This window comes from Bos taurus, chromosome 9, assembly GCF_002263795.3.
Source record: "Bos taurus isolate L1 Dominette 01449 registration number 42190680 breed Hereford chromosome 9, ARS-UCD2.0, whole genome shotgun sequence".
In the NCBI taxonomy this organism is placed as follows: domain Eukaryota; kingdom Metazoa; phylum Chordata; class Mammalia; order Artiodactyla; family Bovidae; genus Bos; species Bos taurus.
In genome coordinates this window covers 60,718,146-60,737,054 of record NC_037336.1, presented here as the reverse complement: position 1 = coordinate 60,737,054, position 18,909 = coordinate 60,718,146, and the positions used below count along the sequence as shown (strand labels likewise).

The 18,909-nt window shown below is 39.6% G+C and overlaps 1 protein-coding gene and 1 long non-coding RNA gene across 4 annotated transcripts in view; one reads left to right on the top strand and one right to left on the bottom strand.

Moving 5' to 3' along the window:
- ANKRD6 (ankyrin repeat domain 6) overlaps positions 1-18,909 on the top strand; it is a 182,793-nt gene that overhangs the window by 5,774 nt on the left and 158,110 nt on the right. The gene's annotated exons all lie outside the window — the stretch shown is intronic.
- LOC132346114 (uncharacterized) lies at positions 9,963-15,561 on the bottom strand. Its single transcript, XR_009495827.1, has 3 exons — positions 15,150-15,561; positions 13,268-13,530; positions 9,963-11,011 (listed from the first exon to the last, which is right to left on the bottom strand). It is a non-coding gene; the product is annotated as an uncharacterized lncRNA (long non-coding RNA).

Sequence of the window (18,909 nt, the reverse complement as noted above, 5' to 3'; positions counted from 1 at the left end):
GCAACTCTTATTTAAAAGAAAATTGAGCCAAGGAGCAACTAAGCTCGTGTGCCACAACTAGGGAAAGCAACAGGCAGCAACGAAGATCTTCACAAACAAAAATAAATAAAATTATTAAAAAAAAAAAAAAGAAAATTGAGAGTCAGAAAGTTTGAGCATCAGTTTAACTGTTAGAATCTGATATTCACCACAAAGTACTTTATGAAATGCTTTACTTTTTTTAAAAGGTTGTTATCCATTCATGGTGATGGTGATTTAGTTGCTAAGTCATGTCCAACTCTTGCAACCCCATGGACTGTAGCCCACCAGGCTCCTCTGTCCATGGCATTTTCCAAGCAGCAATACTGGAGTGGGTTGCCATTTCCTTCTCCAGGGGCTCTCCCCGACTCAGCAATCAACCCGGGTCTCCTGCACTGCAGGCAGATTCTTTACTGACTGAGCTACCAGGGAAGCTCAATCCATTACAGTTATTATAATTATTATATAGTTATTATGTTGGCCATATTTCCCCTGTTATATAATACATTCTCAGAGCTTATGTTTTACCTCATAGTTTGTACCTCTGTCCCCTACCTCTGTACTGCCCCTCCCTTCCCCACTTGCCTGTCCCCACTGGTAGCCACTAGTTTGTTCTCTGTATCTGTGAGTCTGCTTCTTTTTTGTTTGTTTCAGTCACTAGTTTGTTGTATTTTTTAGATTCCACATCTAAGAGATTATCATTCAGTATTTGTCTTTCTCTACTTGACTTATTTCACTTAGCATAACGTCCTCCATGTTCATCCATGTTGCTGCAAATGGCAAAATTCCATCTTTCTTATGACCAAATAATATGCCATTGTGTATATGTGTGTATGTGTGTTGCACATCTTCTTTGTCCATTCATCTGTTTATGGACACTTAGGTTGCTTCTGTATCTTGACAGCAGTTGTAAATAAGGCTGCTATGAGCATTGGGGTACATGTGTCTTTTTGAATTAGTTTTTTGTGTCTTTCAGATAAATACCCAGGAGTAGAATTGCCGAGTCACATCATAGTTCTATTGTTAGCTTTTTGGGAAACCTCCATACTGTTTTCCATACTGACTGTACCAATTTATATTCCTGTACCAATTTATAACCCAGTGTACAAGGGTTCCCTTTCCTCTACATCCTTGCCAACATTTGTTATTTGTGTTCTTTTTGATGATCGCCATACTTACAGGCATGAGATGATATCTCATTGTGGTTTGGATTTGCATTTCCCTGATGATTACAATGTTCAGCATCTTTTCATGTGTCTGTTGACCATCTGGGAAATCTTAATATCTTCATATACAATTAGGAATGCATATGTAAGGATGAAAAGATTTAATTTAAATTTGGGAGTTTATTGATAGCTAAATGGACTTAATTTCAGTGATTTGTTGTTTTCAGTTCAGGAATGGAGATTATGGGAAATATTTCTGTCCATGATAGTAAAAAACATTAAAATACATAAATTTATATTAAAAAATTGAATTTAATGGAGATACCAGCAAAGAGCAACCAAAAATGGAAAAGTAGTCCAAAGTAAACTAGTATTAATAACTAAACAAGAATCAGCAAGGTTTTTTTGTTGTTGATTTTTGGTAAAGGACATATGCTTTGAGTAATGTTTATAAAAGGAATAAATACAAAAGAATAAGGTCAATTTTCCTTACAGATATTAGGTAGATAAGAGGTGAAAATAGAACTTAGTTCTCTCTTGGTTTTCCACATCAACTCTAGGAATCCTGCTCTCTATCATCTTGTTGAGTTTGGTGGAGGGGCATGTCCGGGGCCTTGGGGAGGATGGAAGGACATCAGGGAACATGGTGTGGTCCAGGCTGCCAGCTCACTCTGGAGCTCTAGACAGTTTCTGAGAGCCTCAGTTTTCTCTTCCCTGAGGGGACTAGACCAAAATATTGCTTTAAAAAATGTATGGTTCTGTGAAATTATCCATATTCACAGGGTAAATCAACATTCTTTTTCTTCCACACTTCTGAAGGTAGATGCCGTGGAGTCAACCTGATGATCTGTGGACCAGAGAGAACTAATGAGATTGTTAACTTGACGTAACCTGAGGACTCCCTTTTATTATGAGCTCCAGTCGCTTACTGTGTTAAGTCCTTTCAGACTGTTCATGCCTGTATGAACACTCGGGAATATAAATCCAAAATACCATTCTATGTTAAAACCTGATTCCAAGGTCAGAAAATTTATACTCTTATTACTGTAAATTAGAGTTTTCAGTTTTTAAAAATGTCAGCGTTTTATTCTAACTCTGGGCTAGTCCCACAGAAATCTGATATACAGGGAAATTGCCTCCAGGTGACAAGTTTGGGAAGTATTGGGTTTTTCCCCCCTTTGCATCTTTACAGGAATTTTAGACTTCTTAAAATGAACATATATTCAGTTTATGATCATAAAAATAAATATATCAGGTATTCATAAAAAGCTGTAAAATCATACAAGAAAATTCAGTGTTAATCATATGTATTAAAAAAAAAAACTCTGTTCCCATAGTGGAACTATTAGATATTTTAGTAACTAAAATATTTGCTTAATAGGAGGTAAAAATGTAATAACATGAGATGGGCCTATTTTATCATGGTTAAATGGTAGTGATTTGAATTTATTATTGAGGATAAAAATAAACCAAATCATGAACAATTTGACTTGGAAAATTTCAGTTCAGATTTTTCACAAAGCTAAATTTTTTCTCTTTCTTTGTCAGGATAACATGTCTCATGCCAGTCTTTAAAGTTACTTTTTAGCTAGAAAATACCAAGTGAACAGTGAGTCCCAGCATGAAATTCAGGATTTGACCCAGTTTAGGTACAATGCTGAAATGCATTGTGTACTATTTTGTATTATGCCATAGATAGTCTAAAATATTCAAGTACCACAGAGCAGACTTCTTGAATCCACATATATGGATGCATTTGACTATCCTAGTTATGCCCTATGTTTACAGTTTTGGTTAACCTTTGATTAAGAGGCATGCACTTCAGAGCTGATCTTACTGGGTAAGATGCCTGGTTCTGGCACCTATTGGTTGTAAAATCTTTGACAGTTTACTTAACTGTCAAACTGCCTCGGTTTCCTAATCTGTAAAGTGGAGGTTTGATACAGTTTTGTACTCTGACTATGGTGATAGTTACATGAATCTGTGAATGTGATAACATTCACAGAACCACACACACACATGCACACACACACACATACCCTGAGCTCGTGGGAAAAGTGAAATCCAAGTAAGTTCTGTAGTTAATGGTATTATACCAATGCCCATTTCCTTGTTTTGATAATTGTACTCTGGTTATGTAAGACCGTTGGAGAAGGAAATGGCAACCCACTCTAGTATTCTTGCCTGGAAAATCCCATGGACGGAGTGTGGCGGGCTTACAGTCCACAGAGTTGCGAAGAGTCAGACACGACTGAGCGACTTCACTATGTAAGACATTACTGTTGGGAGATAGGGTACATGGGCACTCTCTGTACTATTTTTTATGGTGATGTACATGACATGAAACTCACCATTTCAATAGTATTTTAAATACGCAGTTCAGTGGCATCAGTTTCATTCTCAGTGTTGTGTAACCATCACCACCATCAGTCTCTAGAGACTTTCATCATCCTGAACTGAAACCGGGTACCCACTTAACAATAACTCCCCAATCTCATCTCCCCCAGACACCTGGTAACCACTGTTCTACTTTCTTTCTCTGTCAATTTGACTACTCTAGATGCATTATATAAGTAGAATCATACAGTGTTTTTTCTTTTGTGTGTGGCTTATTTTACTTACTGTCATGTCTTTGAGGTTCATGTACTATTTTTTTTTTGCAACTTATGTGAGAAAGTAATATTGTTTCAAAATAAGGTTTTTTCTTCTACTTTCTTTTTTGTGGCTATGCCACCCAGCATGCAGGATCTTAGTTCCCTGACCAGGGATGGAACCGGTGCCTGTTGCTGTGGAAACACAGAGTCCTAACCTTGGACCACCAGAGAATTCTCTCAAAATAAAGTTTAAAAAAGAAAATAAGAAACAAATATCCCATTGATGGTGCCCCACTGCTGTACCACACCAAAGCATAGAGGTTAGGGACAGTGCAGGATGGCCAGGAAACCCAGAGAGTGACATTACCTCTCTTTCTTTCCTCCTCCTTATCCCCAGTCATAGGAGAAGAGATGAAGTAATAGCTGTGTTCTCTCTTGCATAGTGAAGAGTCTGCATTATTTATTAGTAGATTGCTGTATCAACCTGAGGAGAAGCTTTTAAATCTCCCACTATAATAGGGATTCCTGGGCTTCCCTGATGGCTCAGCAGTAAAGTATCTACTTGCCAATATAGGAGACCAGGGTTCAATCCCTGGGTCGGGAAGATTCCCTGGAGAAGGAAATGGCAACTCATTCCAGTTGCCTGGAGAATTCCATGGAGAGAGGGGCCTGGCAGGTAAGAGTCCAGAGGCTACAAAGAGTTGAACATGACTTAGAGACTAAACAACAACAACAAACTAGGGATTCTTAACCTGAGGTTCAGGACCGATGGACTGCAAAGGCTCTGACAGCTTCTAGAATTTAGGTGTGAGTACTTAATGCTCATTTGTATATATGAAAGGGGAAACATTCCATAACTTTCGTTATATTCTCAAATGATTCCCTAACCCCAAAATAGTAAGCACTACAAGAAAATATAATTTAAATATAATTTATAGAGCTCTTCCCACCCTATAACAAGCTTTTTCACTTGGGTGTCTTAGCCCCTTTCAGTTTTCTGGTGTTATCTTTCCCCTTACCAGGCTCCAGAGGCTTTCTTTCTGTTCAAACCTGGGAGAAGCCTAAATAGTTCTTTTCCCTGAGTCTCCAGCCATTCTCTCCTGTGTCCTACAAACTCCAGGATCCTCAAGTGGCCCCAGAGTAAACCATCTTCAAGTCTCCAGTGGGCAGAAGTGGAACTGAGTGGGACTGAGTGGGACTCAGACTCTCTGGAGAAATTGTCATTGTTCAGTTGCTAAGTCATGTCTGACTCTTTGCGACCTCATGAATTACAGCGCACCAGAGGAGCCTGGTGGGCTGCCGTCTATGGGGTCGCACAGAGTCGGACACAACTGAAGTGACTTAGCAGCAGCAGCAGGCTTCGCTGTCCTTCACTGTCTCCCAGAATTTGCTCAAACTCATGTCCATTGAGTCAGTGATGCTGGAAAAATAGGAAGAAAATAATACTTGAGGTACACAGCTATGGAAAACTCAGGAAGTGGTTCTGAATGACTGATGTTCAGTAGATTCTGCCCTGGGGCATGCAAATTTAATTTTCAGATTGTTTTCTGGTTTACACTACACTTTGTGTTACAAATGTATTATAAACGTATCATACAATACATTCTACCTTGTGGAGTATCCAGTGGTTTAGGTGAACTGTTGCAATCCTGGCGTGCTGCGATTCATGGGGTCGCAACACGACTGAGCGACTGAACTGAACTGAAGTGAATTGTTATAAAAGATGTTAGGTATCAGAATTTATTTAATAAAGAGAACTCCCCAGTCATTCAGACTGGTTTTTAACTCATATAAATGGATTGCACAAATGGGAAAAACTGTAACTTGCAAGTTTTTCTTATACATGTGATTCTCTAATCTTTGCATTCATCTTAGAAATCCTTCAATAAATCATGACTTGACTCATTTATTCAACTCAAGTGTATTCTGTTAGAGTAGGCTAACTCCTGTAACAAATGTTTCCAAATCTCAGTGGCTTAAGCCAGTAAAAGTTTACTTCCATCTAACCTGAAGTCCAAATAGGTTATTCCTGTTTCGGCAGCTCTCCTGGTTAGCTCTTCTTCAAGTGATTCGCAGATAAAGGGTCCTTCCATCTTGTTATACCGTCATGAACAAGGTGATTTCCAGTTCACTACAGGGGTGAAGAGAGGGTGGGAAAGTCATACCAGAATAACTCCCTCCACCAGCAAGTAAAAACATTACTTCTACTCACATTCCATTGGCCAGAACCAGCTCAAATCCCCACCTCAATTTATGGAGGCTGGGAAATATATGTGCCTTGGTGGACAGCTGCTTCTGAGCAATAGTGATATACTTTAAAAGGGGAACAGAGCTCGTTGATGGCTAAGTAGCCATCTTTTATATTAACATGCTAGTCTTTAACTGGTCAGTTCAGTGTAACTGCTTCATATGATTTATTTCTCACTTTCCAAACAGCTATATATAAAGTGTTATGTTTTTGTAGTGTAAGGTGTGGGTAAGACCTTCCTACAGGAAACAATTTTGTCATAATTCTTGAGTAAATAGAAATAGGATTAAACCATTTAGTTTCATACATTTATTAGGGAATGAAGTGTATTTTATTTATTCAGAGTCATCCAACTCCCTAGAGAATTGCACATTTGAGAAAGATGGAACAGAGGAAGATTAGCCAAGAACAAGAATATGCATGTCTCATTGGGTTCACGAATTTTCTTGTAATAATTTACTTCCAGCTGCTGGCAATAGGCAAGTATGAAAATTTTCCTCTTCAAAAAAAAGCAGTCTTCACCATGTGATATATTACACAGTCGTAAATTAAGTGCAGCTTTTACTTATTTGCTCTTTGTTGTTGTTGTTTAGTCACTAAGTCATGTCTGATTCTTTGGAACCCCATGGACTGCACACCAGGCTTCTCTGTCCTCCACTATACCCTGGAGTTTGCTCAAATTCATCTCCACTGAGTTGGTTGAGTTCATCTCATCCTCTTGCCTTCAGTCTTTCCCAGCATCAGGGTCTTTTCCAGTGAGTCAGCTCTTCGCATCAGGTAGCCAAAGGATCAGTCCTTCCAATGAATATTCAGGGTTGATTTTCTTTAGGATTAATTGGTTTGATCTCCTTACAGTCTAAGGGACTCTCAAGAGTCTTCAGCACCACAGTTTGAAAGCATCAATTCTTCAGCACTCAGCTTTGTTTATGGCCCAACTCTCACATCCATACATGACTAGTAGTAAGTGGAAAAAACATAGTTTTGATTATATAGACCTTTGTCAGCAAAGTGATGTCTTTGCTTTTTAATACGCTAAGTTTGTCATAGCTTTCCTTCCAAGGAACAAGTGTCTTTTAATTTCATGACTGTAGTTACTGTCCGCAGTGATTTTGAAGCCCAAGAAAATAAAATCTGTCCCTGCTTCCACGTTTCCCCCTTCTATTTGCCATGAAGTGATGGGACCAGATGCCATGATCTTAGTTTTTTGAATGTTGAGTTTTAAGCAGCTTTTTCACTCTCCTCTTTCACCCTTATTAAGAGTCTCTTTAGTTCCTCTTCACTTTCTGCCATGAGAGTGGTATCATTTGCATATCTGAGGTTGTTGATATTTCTCCCAGCAGTCTTGATTCCAGCCTGTGATTCATCCAGCCTGGCATTTGGCTTGATGTAAATAAGCAGCGTGACAGTATAATGGAAACTAAAGTTGTAAGATTTGGCCGTATTTATTTACTTGAAACTATTTTGTGCCTTGGAGGGTGCCATTTGACTATATCCAGCATCTGACAGCTAGAAATGGAGCATATTGAGGGATTAATAAAATATCATGTGAAAGATCCCAGTACCTACTTGGAGTCATAGAGAAAGTGGTCCACAACTTAGTAGTTACACCAACTATACGGGCATATGGGCATATCTTGTTTCATTGCTCTTTGCTTTATTGTGCTTCACATATACTGCATTTTTTTTTACAAATTGAAGGTGTGTGGCAACCCTGTATTGAGCAAGTTCATTGACACCATTTTTCCAGTGGCATTTGCTCACTTTGTGTCTCTGTGTCACATGTTGGTAATTCTTACAATATTTCAAATTTTTTCATTATTATGATGATGTGTGGTCAGTGGTCTTTGATGTTACTATTGCAAAAAGATCATGACTCATTGAAGACTCAGATGATGATAAGCATTTTTTGGCAATAAACTATTTTAAACTTTTTAAATAAATAAAATACTTAAAATTAACATATGTATATTTTTAAGTCATAATGCTGCTGCTGCTGCTGCTAAGTTGCTTCAGTCGTGTCCGACTCTGTGTGACCCCATAGACGGCAGCCCACTAGGCTCCTCTGTCCCTGGGATTCTCCAGGCAAGAGTACTGGAGTGGGTTGCCATTGCCTAATGCTATAGCACACTAAATAGACTACAGAGTAGTATAAACATAACTTTTATGTATACTAAGAAGCCAAAAGACTGTTGTGACTTGCTTTATTGCAGTATTTAGTTTATTGAGTGGTCTGGAACCAAATCCACAGCGTCTTTGAGGTCTGCCTGTAGTAACGTTTCATTTATCTGTTTGTAGTTGAGATTAGGCTGTTTTACTTAAGGAAGCGGTGCCAATAAGTAATATTTACCACCTTTTAGGTCCTAATTTTTTTGCATAATTTTCTTTTTTAAATTATGAAAGTATGGGACTTCCTTGGTGGTCCAGAGGCTCAGACTCCACTCTCCCAATGCAGGGGGCTGGGATTCGATGCCTGCTCAGGGAACTAGATCCCACATGACAAAACTAAGACCCAGTGCAGTCAAATACATAAATAAAACTAAAAGAATTAAATTATGAAAGTATGATAATACATTTACGGGTGACTTGGAAAATACAGAACAAAGTAACATATAGTTCCACTATATATTACAATTATTTTTTAAGTAGATAAAGATTTTTAGTTGGAGTTTCAATATCAAACTCTCAAAAATTAGTAGGATGAATAGACAGAAAAGTAGAAGGATATAGTAGACCTAGAAGCACCACAAACCAATTCAACATAATTAAGATTTATATAATTTTTACACAACAGTAGGATACAAATTCTATTCAAGTTCCCATAGACTATAAACCAGGAGACACTGGAACATATCCAGGGCATAAAACAAGGTGCAAAAATTTCATGGTCTAAAGGTATTGAAATCATACAGAGTCTGTTCTCTTAGCACTGTGAAATTGTGTTAGAAATCAGTATCAAGAGATATTTGAAAATAACCCACATATTTTCAAATATAATGTGGCATTTACCCAAAGAGATTTTTGACTTAGCCATTGAAAGCCTCAATAAAGTTAAAAGACTGAAAAAATAGAGGGTGATTGCAGAGAAGAAAGCATTTAAATGAGGAATTAATATCAACCTAATTTAAAAAAAATTATATTTTATGGTGCCATATTGGAATTAAAGATGTACTAGACCAAAGGATGGAGAAAGCAATGGCACCCCACTCCAGTACTCTTGCTTGGAAAATCGCATGGACGGAGGAGCCTGTTAGGCTGCAATCCATGGGGTCGCTAAGAGTCGGACACGACTGAGGGACTTCACTTTCACTTTTCACTTTCATGCATTGGAGAAGGAAATGGCAGCCCACTCCAGTGTTCTTACCTGGAGAATCCCAGGGATGGAGGAGCCTGGTGGGCTGCAGTCCATGGGGTCGCTAAGAGTTGGACACGACTGAGCGACTTCACTTTCACTTTTCACTTTCATGCATTGGAGAAGGAAATGGCAGCCCACTCCAGTGTTCTTACCTGGAGAATCCCAGGGATGGAGGAGCCTGGTGGGCTGCAGTCCATGGGGTCGCTAAGAGTTGGACACGACTGAGCGACTTCACTTTCACTTTTCACTTTCATGCATTGGAGAAGGAAATGGCAGCCCACTCCAGTGTTCTTACCTGGAGAATCCCAGGGATGGAGGAGCCTGGTGGGCTGCCGTCTATGGGGTCACACAGAGTCGGACATGACTGAAGCGACTTAGCAGTAGCAGCAGCAGACCAAAGGTCAGCAAACTATAGCCATGGGCCAAGTCTAGCCTACTCCCTGTTTTGTAAAATTTTTTAGAACATAGCCATATCCCTTGATTTCCATCCCGTCTGTGGCTGCTTCACACTATACTGGCAGAGTTGAGTAATTGTCGTAGAGACCGCATGACCCACAACATGTATTTATTTACTATCCCTTTACAATAAGTTTGCTAACCCTTTCACTAGACTTAAATTAGTATAATTTGGGGGACTTCCCTGGTGGTCCACTGGCTAAGACCTTGAACTCCCAATTCGTGGGGACTTGGTTCCATCCCTGGTCGGGGAAATAGATCCCACATGCTTCTATTAAGATTTCCTATGTCAGCACTAAAGATAGCTAGAAGATCGTGCATGCCACAGCTAAGACCCAAGCAGCCAAATAAATAAATAAGTAAAAATAAAATACTTTAAAAATCAGTATAACTTGGTTTGAGGTGACTCTGCTTCTATGGGCTTTCCTGGTGGCTCAGACTGTGAAGAATCTTCCTGCAATGCAGGAGACCTGGGTTCAATCCCTGGGTTGGGAAGATCCCCTGGAGAAGGGAATCCTAGTTAGGATTTACTTAATCTCTGGCCCACAGTTTACCATCATAGTGGGGATAATAAAACCTACCTATCCGGAATCTCAAGTAGATTTTAAGTGATCTCACGTAAGTGACTCAATTGATCTTCTAGTTACCAATCTGCTAGTCTGTCTTCCAGTCTTTAGATCAGTCCGTTTTTAGCTCACCATGCGTAAGAATCATCTGGGAACTCTATTACAGTTCAATGATGTCCACCCTGATTCTTCGGGGTCCTGATTCAGCAGATCCAGGGAGATGCATGCATAACAAGCACCCCAGATTTTGATGGAGGACCTTAAGTAACTCAGACCCTTGTGGCAACTTGTCTTTGGGTCCCTAAAAATAGTTTCTCTGGTAGCTCCAAATATGCTTCTTGACTCACCCCAGAACTGAAGCCTTGCCTGCTAGATAGGAGAGCTTGGAACCGAGAGGGGAATGCCCAGTGGCATTAGTCATCAGCATTCTGAACACGTGCAGAGAGACCCGGCCGTGGGCTTATCATAGAAATCAAATCATTCACTGCCTGACCGCACCTATACAGCCATCTGGTGCCTTGCTTCCAAATAGAAATAATGATAGGGACGTTGGCACTGGGGCTTCAGAAAAAGTGACTGGTTTACATTGGAGCTCCGTATGCCTCTTGATGCTAAAAGGGAACAAATTAAGGCTAAAATTAGCATTAAATCCCTGGGTTAGCTGTCTCTTTTTAAAATCAAAATAAAAGTAGCAGAAGAAGTTAGCATGAGAGGAAGAACCTAAGTGCAGGTGTTTTATAGGTGCTTTAGGAACGGATGCTTATTTATTATTTATAATTTCCTTAATCTCCAGAATGTATTGTCCTAGGTTACCTGATACTTAATGAACGGCTTGCTCACTGAAGCCTTTGTTTTCCTCCATTTGCTGTTCAAAAACTTAGTACAGTAAAGAGCTGTAAAGCCAGTCATGAATAATAGCAAAATCCCCTGGTACCTGTTGGGTTTTTATACCATATGGGAAAAAGTGAGGACCCCCCCCTCAAAAAAACTTCCAAAAACAAAAACCAGAAAAATAAAAACTTGAGGAATCAAAGAACCTCGCACTATCAATATTTAATATGAGTGGAGCTGTGTTGCTATTCAAAAGCAGTTTTCAAACTGAGGGTCAGGTGCCTTGAAACATTTTTCATCTTTGCTCCCTGCTGAAATAAATCCTGGATGGTTGATTGGATGTAAGCCAGGGTATTTTGTACTTTGAAATATAAGAAAAGTAAACACTTTATCATCCAATGAGGGACTTGCAGCTAATTAGATACCTTCCTGTTGGGAGAAATCTTGGGAAACTTCGCTCAAAAACATATGCTAATAAGGATTTAAAGAATCCTGTGTAAGATTATCAAAGGTTCCTTTCAATAATGAGTTCCCTTAGACTTGGGATATTTACTATATGATCAGAATTACTAATCATTCAAAATATACCCTCTTTAAGGGAGCCTAGAACGTAGGAATACCATAGAGGAATAAGATTCTCAAAAGGTTGCTAAGTAAATAGCCACCTTCTATTTTTATTAAAATGGTAATGTTAGATCATTCCTTTTCTTCCCTACAAAATATGCAACAGGTTTAATTTCTCTCTCCATACCAGAATTTCTTTCCTTCCTATTACTAAACTCTTGAGAAAAGGCCATTTTGAAAAAAAAATAAGGCTTCCGTCTTTAAAAATTGATTATTCTGATATACCAAAAGCTAACTGTCTTGATGCTTAGTGCATTTCTGTCTTTTTAAATCCAGAATTCACAAATTTAAATTCTTCCCTTGGTATTTAATGACTCATAAACACTAACACTGTGGTTATAACTGACTGGCTGTGTTAAAAGTGACCATGCTTTTGTGCATCTAAAAATAGAACATGAAATACTCTGCCAGATTTTGCCCCAGGATGTCTGTGCACTTTCTTATTATGCCTCTCTCCCCCTGCCTTTGGAATTCCCTTAATGTCAGAGACATTAACTTTGAGGGTAAGCAGGTAAATCTTAAGAGACTTGGAGTATTTGCTCTGAATTTACTAGCCAGCTAAACTGGATGGAGGTTGATATCTCAGTTATATAAGGCATACTTTTTGTTATGCACAAATAAAAGTTGTGCATACAGTGGAGAGAAAACATATTCCCCAAATCAGTAAGCCGATAAAAGCCATGATGGATTTTGCATGAAAAAAGAAATGTCAGGGGCTGTTAGGGTATTTAAATGAGGGGAAAAATTCTGTGTTATAGTAATCAATCTAAAAGGAAAGATGAAAAAGAATGGATGCTTGTACAGAACTGAATGTGCTCTACACCTGTAACTAACACATCATTGTTAATCAACTACCCAATATAAAATAAAAATTTTTGTTTAATTAAAAAAAAATGAAAGGAATGGCCAAGTATTGATTATAACCTAACCAGATACCATGGGGCTTCCCTGGTGGCTTATTGGTAAAGAACCTGCCTGCCAGTGCAGGAGACACAGGTTCAATCCTTGGGTTGGGAAGATCCCCTAGAGAAGGAAATGGTAACCCACTCCAGTATTCTTGCCTGAGAAATCCTACGGATACAGGAGCCTGGTGGGCTATGGTTCGTGGGGTTGCAAAAGAGTCGGATACGACTTAGTGACTAAGCAACAACCAGACACCATAAATCCACAGCAGCACTGTCTCAGCCCCACAGAATAAATGGCATTCATTAAGTTTGAATGTATTGTTGCCCTAGGTTTAGGGAGGCCAAACTGTTTTACTGATCTCTGCAAAGCCTAATCTCTACCTAAACAATAATTCAGGAAGAAAAATTTTAAGGTCAATGACTTTCCGCCTTCTTACGTATTTGTCTTTTTCTTTCTGATTAGCATTAGGTAATGTATCTTAAAGCCCCAGGCCTCCACATCCATACCTGGCTGAATGACCTCTCCTGGGAATGGACAGTACAGATGCGCTTCAGGAGAAGTCTGCTTCGTGGGAGACTGGCAGGCTTTAAAGAGAAGAGTGCGACCTGGCTGCCAGGACGCTTAGGTTCCAGTTTCACGTCTGACCAAAGCCTTTGTGCCTTCTGCCAAGTCACCTTCTTACTTCTGTGGCTTTTCTTTTCTTTTCTTTTAGAAAGGTGACCAATGACCCAGTGCTTCAGATGGGTCCTCATTCACTGGTCCCCTGCCCCTATGGGTTTGAGTCACAAAAACATTTTTCACCTTAATAAATTATTATCAGCCAAATACCTTTATAACAGCCACTCTAGTCAGGAAATCAAACTTTGCCAGTCACCCCAGAAGCCCCTCCTTGGGCTGCATCTCAATCATAACTCCCTCTCTCCCTCCAAATTAACTACAGGACACCCTTGCCTGAGCTGTGGTGCTATAAAGGAAATAGAGCATGCTGAAACCCTGATCCCTAGTGTTACTTGTTCAGTCATGTCTGACTCTTTGCAATCCTATGGACTATAGCCCTCCACGCTCCTCTGTCCATGGGATTCTCCAGGCAAGAATACTGGAGTGGGTTGCCATTTCCTTCTCCAGGGGATCTTCCTAACCCAGGGATCAAAGCTGGGTTTCCTGCATTGTAGGCAGATTCTTTACCATCTGAGCCACCAAGGAAACCCTGATAGGCTATCTTAATAATCAGTGGGGAAAATTTCTATTTTAGTAGGACCTTTAAATGTTTGGCCAAAACATTAAAAACTATTTTACTGTCTGTTACAATTGTATAGGGAAATTTAAAAATACCAAAATTTGGTAGACTGTAATTTAAAACATTAGCAACATTGAATATTAGACTTTTATTTTCTTTGTAAAATCTTATCAAAAGTAGTTTGGTTTGCCTTTTCCCATACTATAACTTATGGTACAGAACAGGCAACTTTTCAGAATTTTTTTTATTGATGTATAGTTTATTTACAATGTTGTGTTAATTTCTCTGACAGCAAAGGAACTCAGTTATACATGCAAACATGTACAGACTCCTCTGTCCATGGGATTCTCCAGGAAAGAATACTGGAGTGGGTAGCCATTCCCTTCTCCAGGGGATCTTTCCAACCCAGGGATCAAACCCAGGCCTCCTGCATTGCAGGCAGATTCTTTACTGTCTGAGCTACCGGGAAGCCCAATGCTGCCGCTGCTGCTGCTAAGTCACTTCAGTCGTGTCTGACTCTGTGCGACCCCATAGACGGCAGCCCACTAGGCTCCGTCTTCCCTGGGATTCTCCAGGCAAGAGCACTGGAGTGGGTTGCCATTTCCTTCTCCAATGCATGAAAGTGAAAAGTGAAAGTGAAGTCGCTCAGTCGTGTCTGACTCTTAGCGACCCCATGGACTGCAGCCTACCACGCTCCTCAGTCCATGGGATTTTTCAGGCAAGAGTGCTGGAGTGGGGTGCCATTGCCTTCTCCGGGGAAGCCCTATATACACGTGTATATATGTGTATACATTCTTTTTCATACTCTTTCCCATTATGGCTTATCACAGGATATTGAACATAGTTCCCTGTGCTCTGCAGTAGGATCTTGTTTATCCATCCTCTGTATATTAGTTTGCATCTACAACAAGCATCTTTTCTATGGCTTGATTAACTTTCATGCTCCTGTCGAAGTTTGGATCAGTTTCTAATATTTTATCGTTTGCGCTTTCAGTGTCGTGAAGTGTTTGCAGGAGTTCCGTTCATGCGAAGTTTTTGCACCGTCATTTCTTCATTCTTTCATCTCCACACTTGCCTAATTTATGGTGATCAGAAGCCAGTTCCTCTGGGTTCACACCTGGAATCTTCAGGTGGTAGCTGTGTCAACTTACCCTGGTCAGCCATTTATTTTGTGACTCTGTCCTATTCCATTCAAATTTCACTTCCGATGTTACCACTTTTCATTTCTTGGCTTCACTTTCTTCTTTGTTGGCTGATTCCCTCTTTTAATAGTTCATTTTGGTAAGCTATTAGGTGGAGTTTTCACTGGGAGACAAGGAGACAACACCGTTACATGGTTTGTTGTCTGTGTGAACTGAGTAACAAATGACCAGTGACCAATCAGGCAGACTTGAAAGATGTGATGCGGTTGGTCACTAATTGTGATGCACTTCTGTTAATTACATAGTGATTTGTAGACCGGAGAGCTGTTAGTGAAATTGGTACCTCATGCAGTTTCTCAAAGTTAATATATGGTGGTAAGTGAGATTGGAACTGTGTTGTTAGAGGACTGGTATAATTTAATCTGTGGGGCCTGAAATAGTGAATGTTAGAATGTATAGGCAGCCTACATGTGTAAAGTGTAGGCTGCCTGGATTATTTGTTATAGTAATCACTTCCTTGTGTTTTTTTGTACCTCTGTTATCCAAGTGTACATCTTTAGGTACTGTGATTTAGTATTGTTCCTTAAAATGCTTTTGTTATGTTCTCTAAGTCTTTTTTTCTTTTTAATCCATGGGTTTCTCCTCTGGGGGCCTTCCCTGTTGGTTCAGACGGTAAAGACTGCCCACAATGTGGGAGACCTAGGTTCGATCCCTGGGTCTGGAAGATCCCTGGAGAAGGGAATGGCAACCCACTCAGTATTCTTGCCTGGAGAATTCCATGGACAGAGGAACCTGGTGGGCTATAGTCCAGGGGGTTGCAAAAGAGTCAGACGTGGCTGAGCGACGAACACTTTCAGTTTCCCCTCTGTATTAGTTTGTCAGGGCTGCCATAACAACCAAAGGCTGAGTAGCTTAAACAACAGAAATTTCTTTTCTCACAGTTCTAGAGGCTGGATGTCTCAGATCAAGGTGTTTGCAGATCTGGTGTCCCCTGAGGCCTCTCTCCTTGGCTTGCAGATGGCTGCCTTCTTGCTGTGTCTTCACATATTTTTTTTTTCTGTCCATGTGAACTCCTGGTGTTTCTTTGTCTTCTTATAAGGACACCAGTCCTGTTGGTGTCCTACCTAATGGTGTCCTATTAGGGCCTGCCTCCATGGCCTTGTTTTAAGTTAATTACCTTGTTAAAGGCCGTGTCTCCAATTGCAGCCACCTCCTTAGTATGGGGAGTTAGAGCTTCATGTGAATTTTGTGGGGAACACAGTTCAGCCCATCACATATGCTACTCCTTTCTTTTCTTTACTGCTATCTATCAGAATCTTTACTACTTATCTTATGGGCTTCTTGACTGCTGGTTACATAAATCATGAACCATAATCACATACATTTTTCATCAAGAGTCAAGATCACTCATGAAGGACAGCACTGAAAATTAGGCCTAGGTTACATTCTAGTTACTAAGGCTCTATAACAAATCACCCTAAAACCTGGCAGCTTAAAACAGCAATAATTATTGATTGTCTATCAAAGTCTGTCAGTCAGGAATTAGAGAGTGACTCAGCGGAGAAGTTCTGACTCTGGTCTCTCAGTAAGACTGCAGACAGATGTAGCTGGGGCTATCGTCATCTGAGAATTTGGGGCAAGGAGGATCTACTTTAAGATGCTCGCTCACTTGGCTGGCATGTTGGGGATGGCATGTTGGTGGGAGCCCTCAGTTCTTGCTGTGTGGCTGCTTGAATGTCCTCACAGCATGGAAGCTGATGTCCCCCTGAGTGAGTAATCCAAGGGATCTAGACAGAAGCTGCAGTGGATTGTCATCTTCACCATGTTCTATGGGTCACATGGATCCAGTCTTGATTCATTGTTGAAGAGGATTCCACAAGGGCATGGATATAGGAGCTATGGATCTTGGGGACTGGCTGCCATAAGTTGGATAAATGTCATCTTTTTGGGAAACCTGTTTGCAAATCAGTACCTTTCAAATGCTTGCATATCTTACAAGGTATGTCATCAAAGTTAAACATTACTAAATGTCTACTTTGTGCTTAATGAGTTAATATTTTTAAGAGTTTTCAAGATAACATTTTATTCTCAGTTTTTATGTTTGTCTAAAACCATTATCCAAATACATCTATTAGTAGATTTTTCTTCAACTTGAGATACTGGTGTTTTAAAAAAAATTTTTTTTAACTTTTTAATATTTTGGCCACCACGTGTGGCCTGTGGGATCTTAGATCTCTGACTAGGGGGAGCCCTGGCCCCCTATATTGGCAGCATGGAGTCTTAACCACCGGACCACTTGGAAAGTCCCCTGAGATACTTATCTTAATTGATGAATCCTAAACTCTAAAATGTGGGAGTTTCAAATATCACATAAGCCTTTATGTGAAGTAGGATATTTTACTAGAAATGACAGAAGAGCATGTGCTAAGAAGCAGGAAGACTATAAAGAAGAAGCAGCAAGTTGAACACGGGTGAAGGTGAGTAGTGTGGAGAGTGTATCAGTTGATAGGAGAGAGTAAAATTGGTGTGAGATGAAATGACTTATAAAAGGTTATAAATTTGTGCTACAGTTTTTATTATGTGCTGTTTGTAGAACGATATATAGTTATATATATATACTAAGTGATTTTGTGGTATGAAGTATGAGATTCATGCCTTTATTAAATCAACTTATGTCCAGATATAAAGCAAATGCTAATGCTTTAAAATTTACAAATGGCTGAGGAAAGAAGAGAAGTGAAAGGCAAAGGAGAAAGGGAAAGATATGCTCAACTGAATGCAGAGTTCCAGAGAAGAGCAAGGAGAGATAAGAAAGCCTTCTTAAGTGAACAATGCAAAGAAATAGAGGAAAACAACAGAATGGTAAAGACTAGAGATCTCTTCAAGAAAATTAGAGATACCAAGGGAACATTTCATGCAAGGATGGGCACAATAAAGGACAGAAATGCTAAGGACCTAAAAGAAGCAGAAGAAATTAAGAAGAGGTGGCAAGAATACATAGGAGAACGATACAGAAAAGGTCTTAATGACCAGATAACCATGATGGTGTGGTCACTCACCCATAGACGGACATCCTGGAGTGTGAAGTCAAGTGGGCTTTAGGAAGCATCACAACAAACGAAGCAAGTGGAAGTGATGGAATTGCAGCTGAGCTATTTAAAATCTTAAAAGATAATACTGTTAAAGTGCTGTACTCAAGAAAACTCAGCATTGGCCACAGGACTGGAAAAGATCAGTTTTCATTCCAGTCCCAAAGGAAAAAGGGCAGTGCCAAAGAATGTTTAAACTACCATACAGTTGCACTTATTTTGCATGCTAGTAAGGTTATGCTCAAAATCCTTCAAGCTAGGCTTCAGCAGTACATGAACCAAGATCCAACATTTGTTGGATCATAGAGAAAGTAAGGGAATTCCAGAAAACATCTGCTTCATTGGCTACTCGAAAGCCTTTGACTGTGTGGATCACAACAAACTGTGGAAAATTCTTAAAGAGACAGGCGTACCAGACCACCTTACCTGTCTCCTGAGAAACCTGTATGCAGGTCAAGAAGCAACAGTTACAACCGTACATTCTTTTATTGTTGAGTAATATTCCATTGTATAAATACCATATAGGATTAAATTTTTTTAATAACCCATATTCACTCGTAATTCAGTATGTGTTAAGTAAAGATGTTTTGGGTTCATTCATAAAGAAAAATTAAGAACATTGTTAAAATATGATAATAGTCTAAGCACCTTAAGGTGTTATAGTTTGACTCTCTTACAGG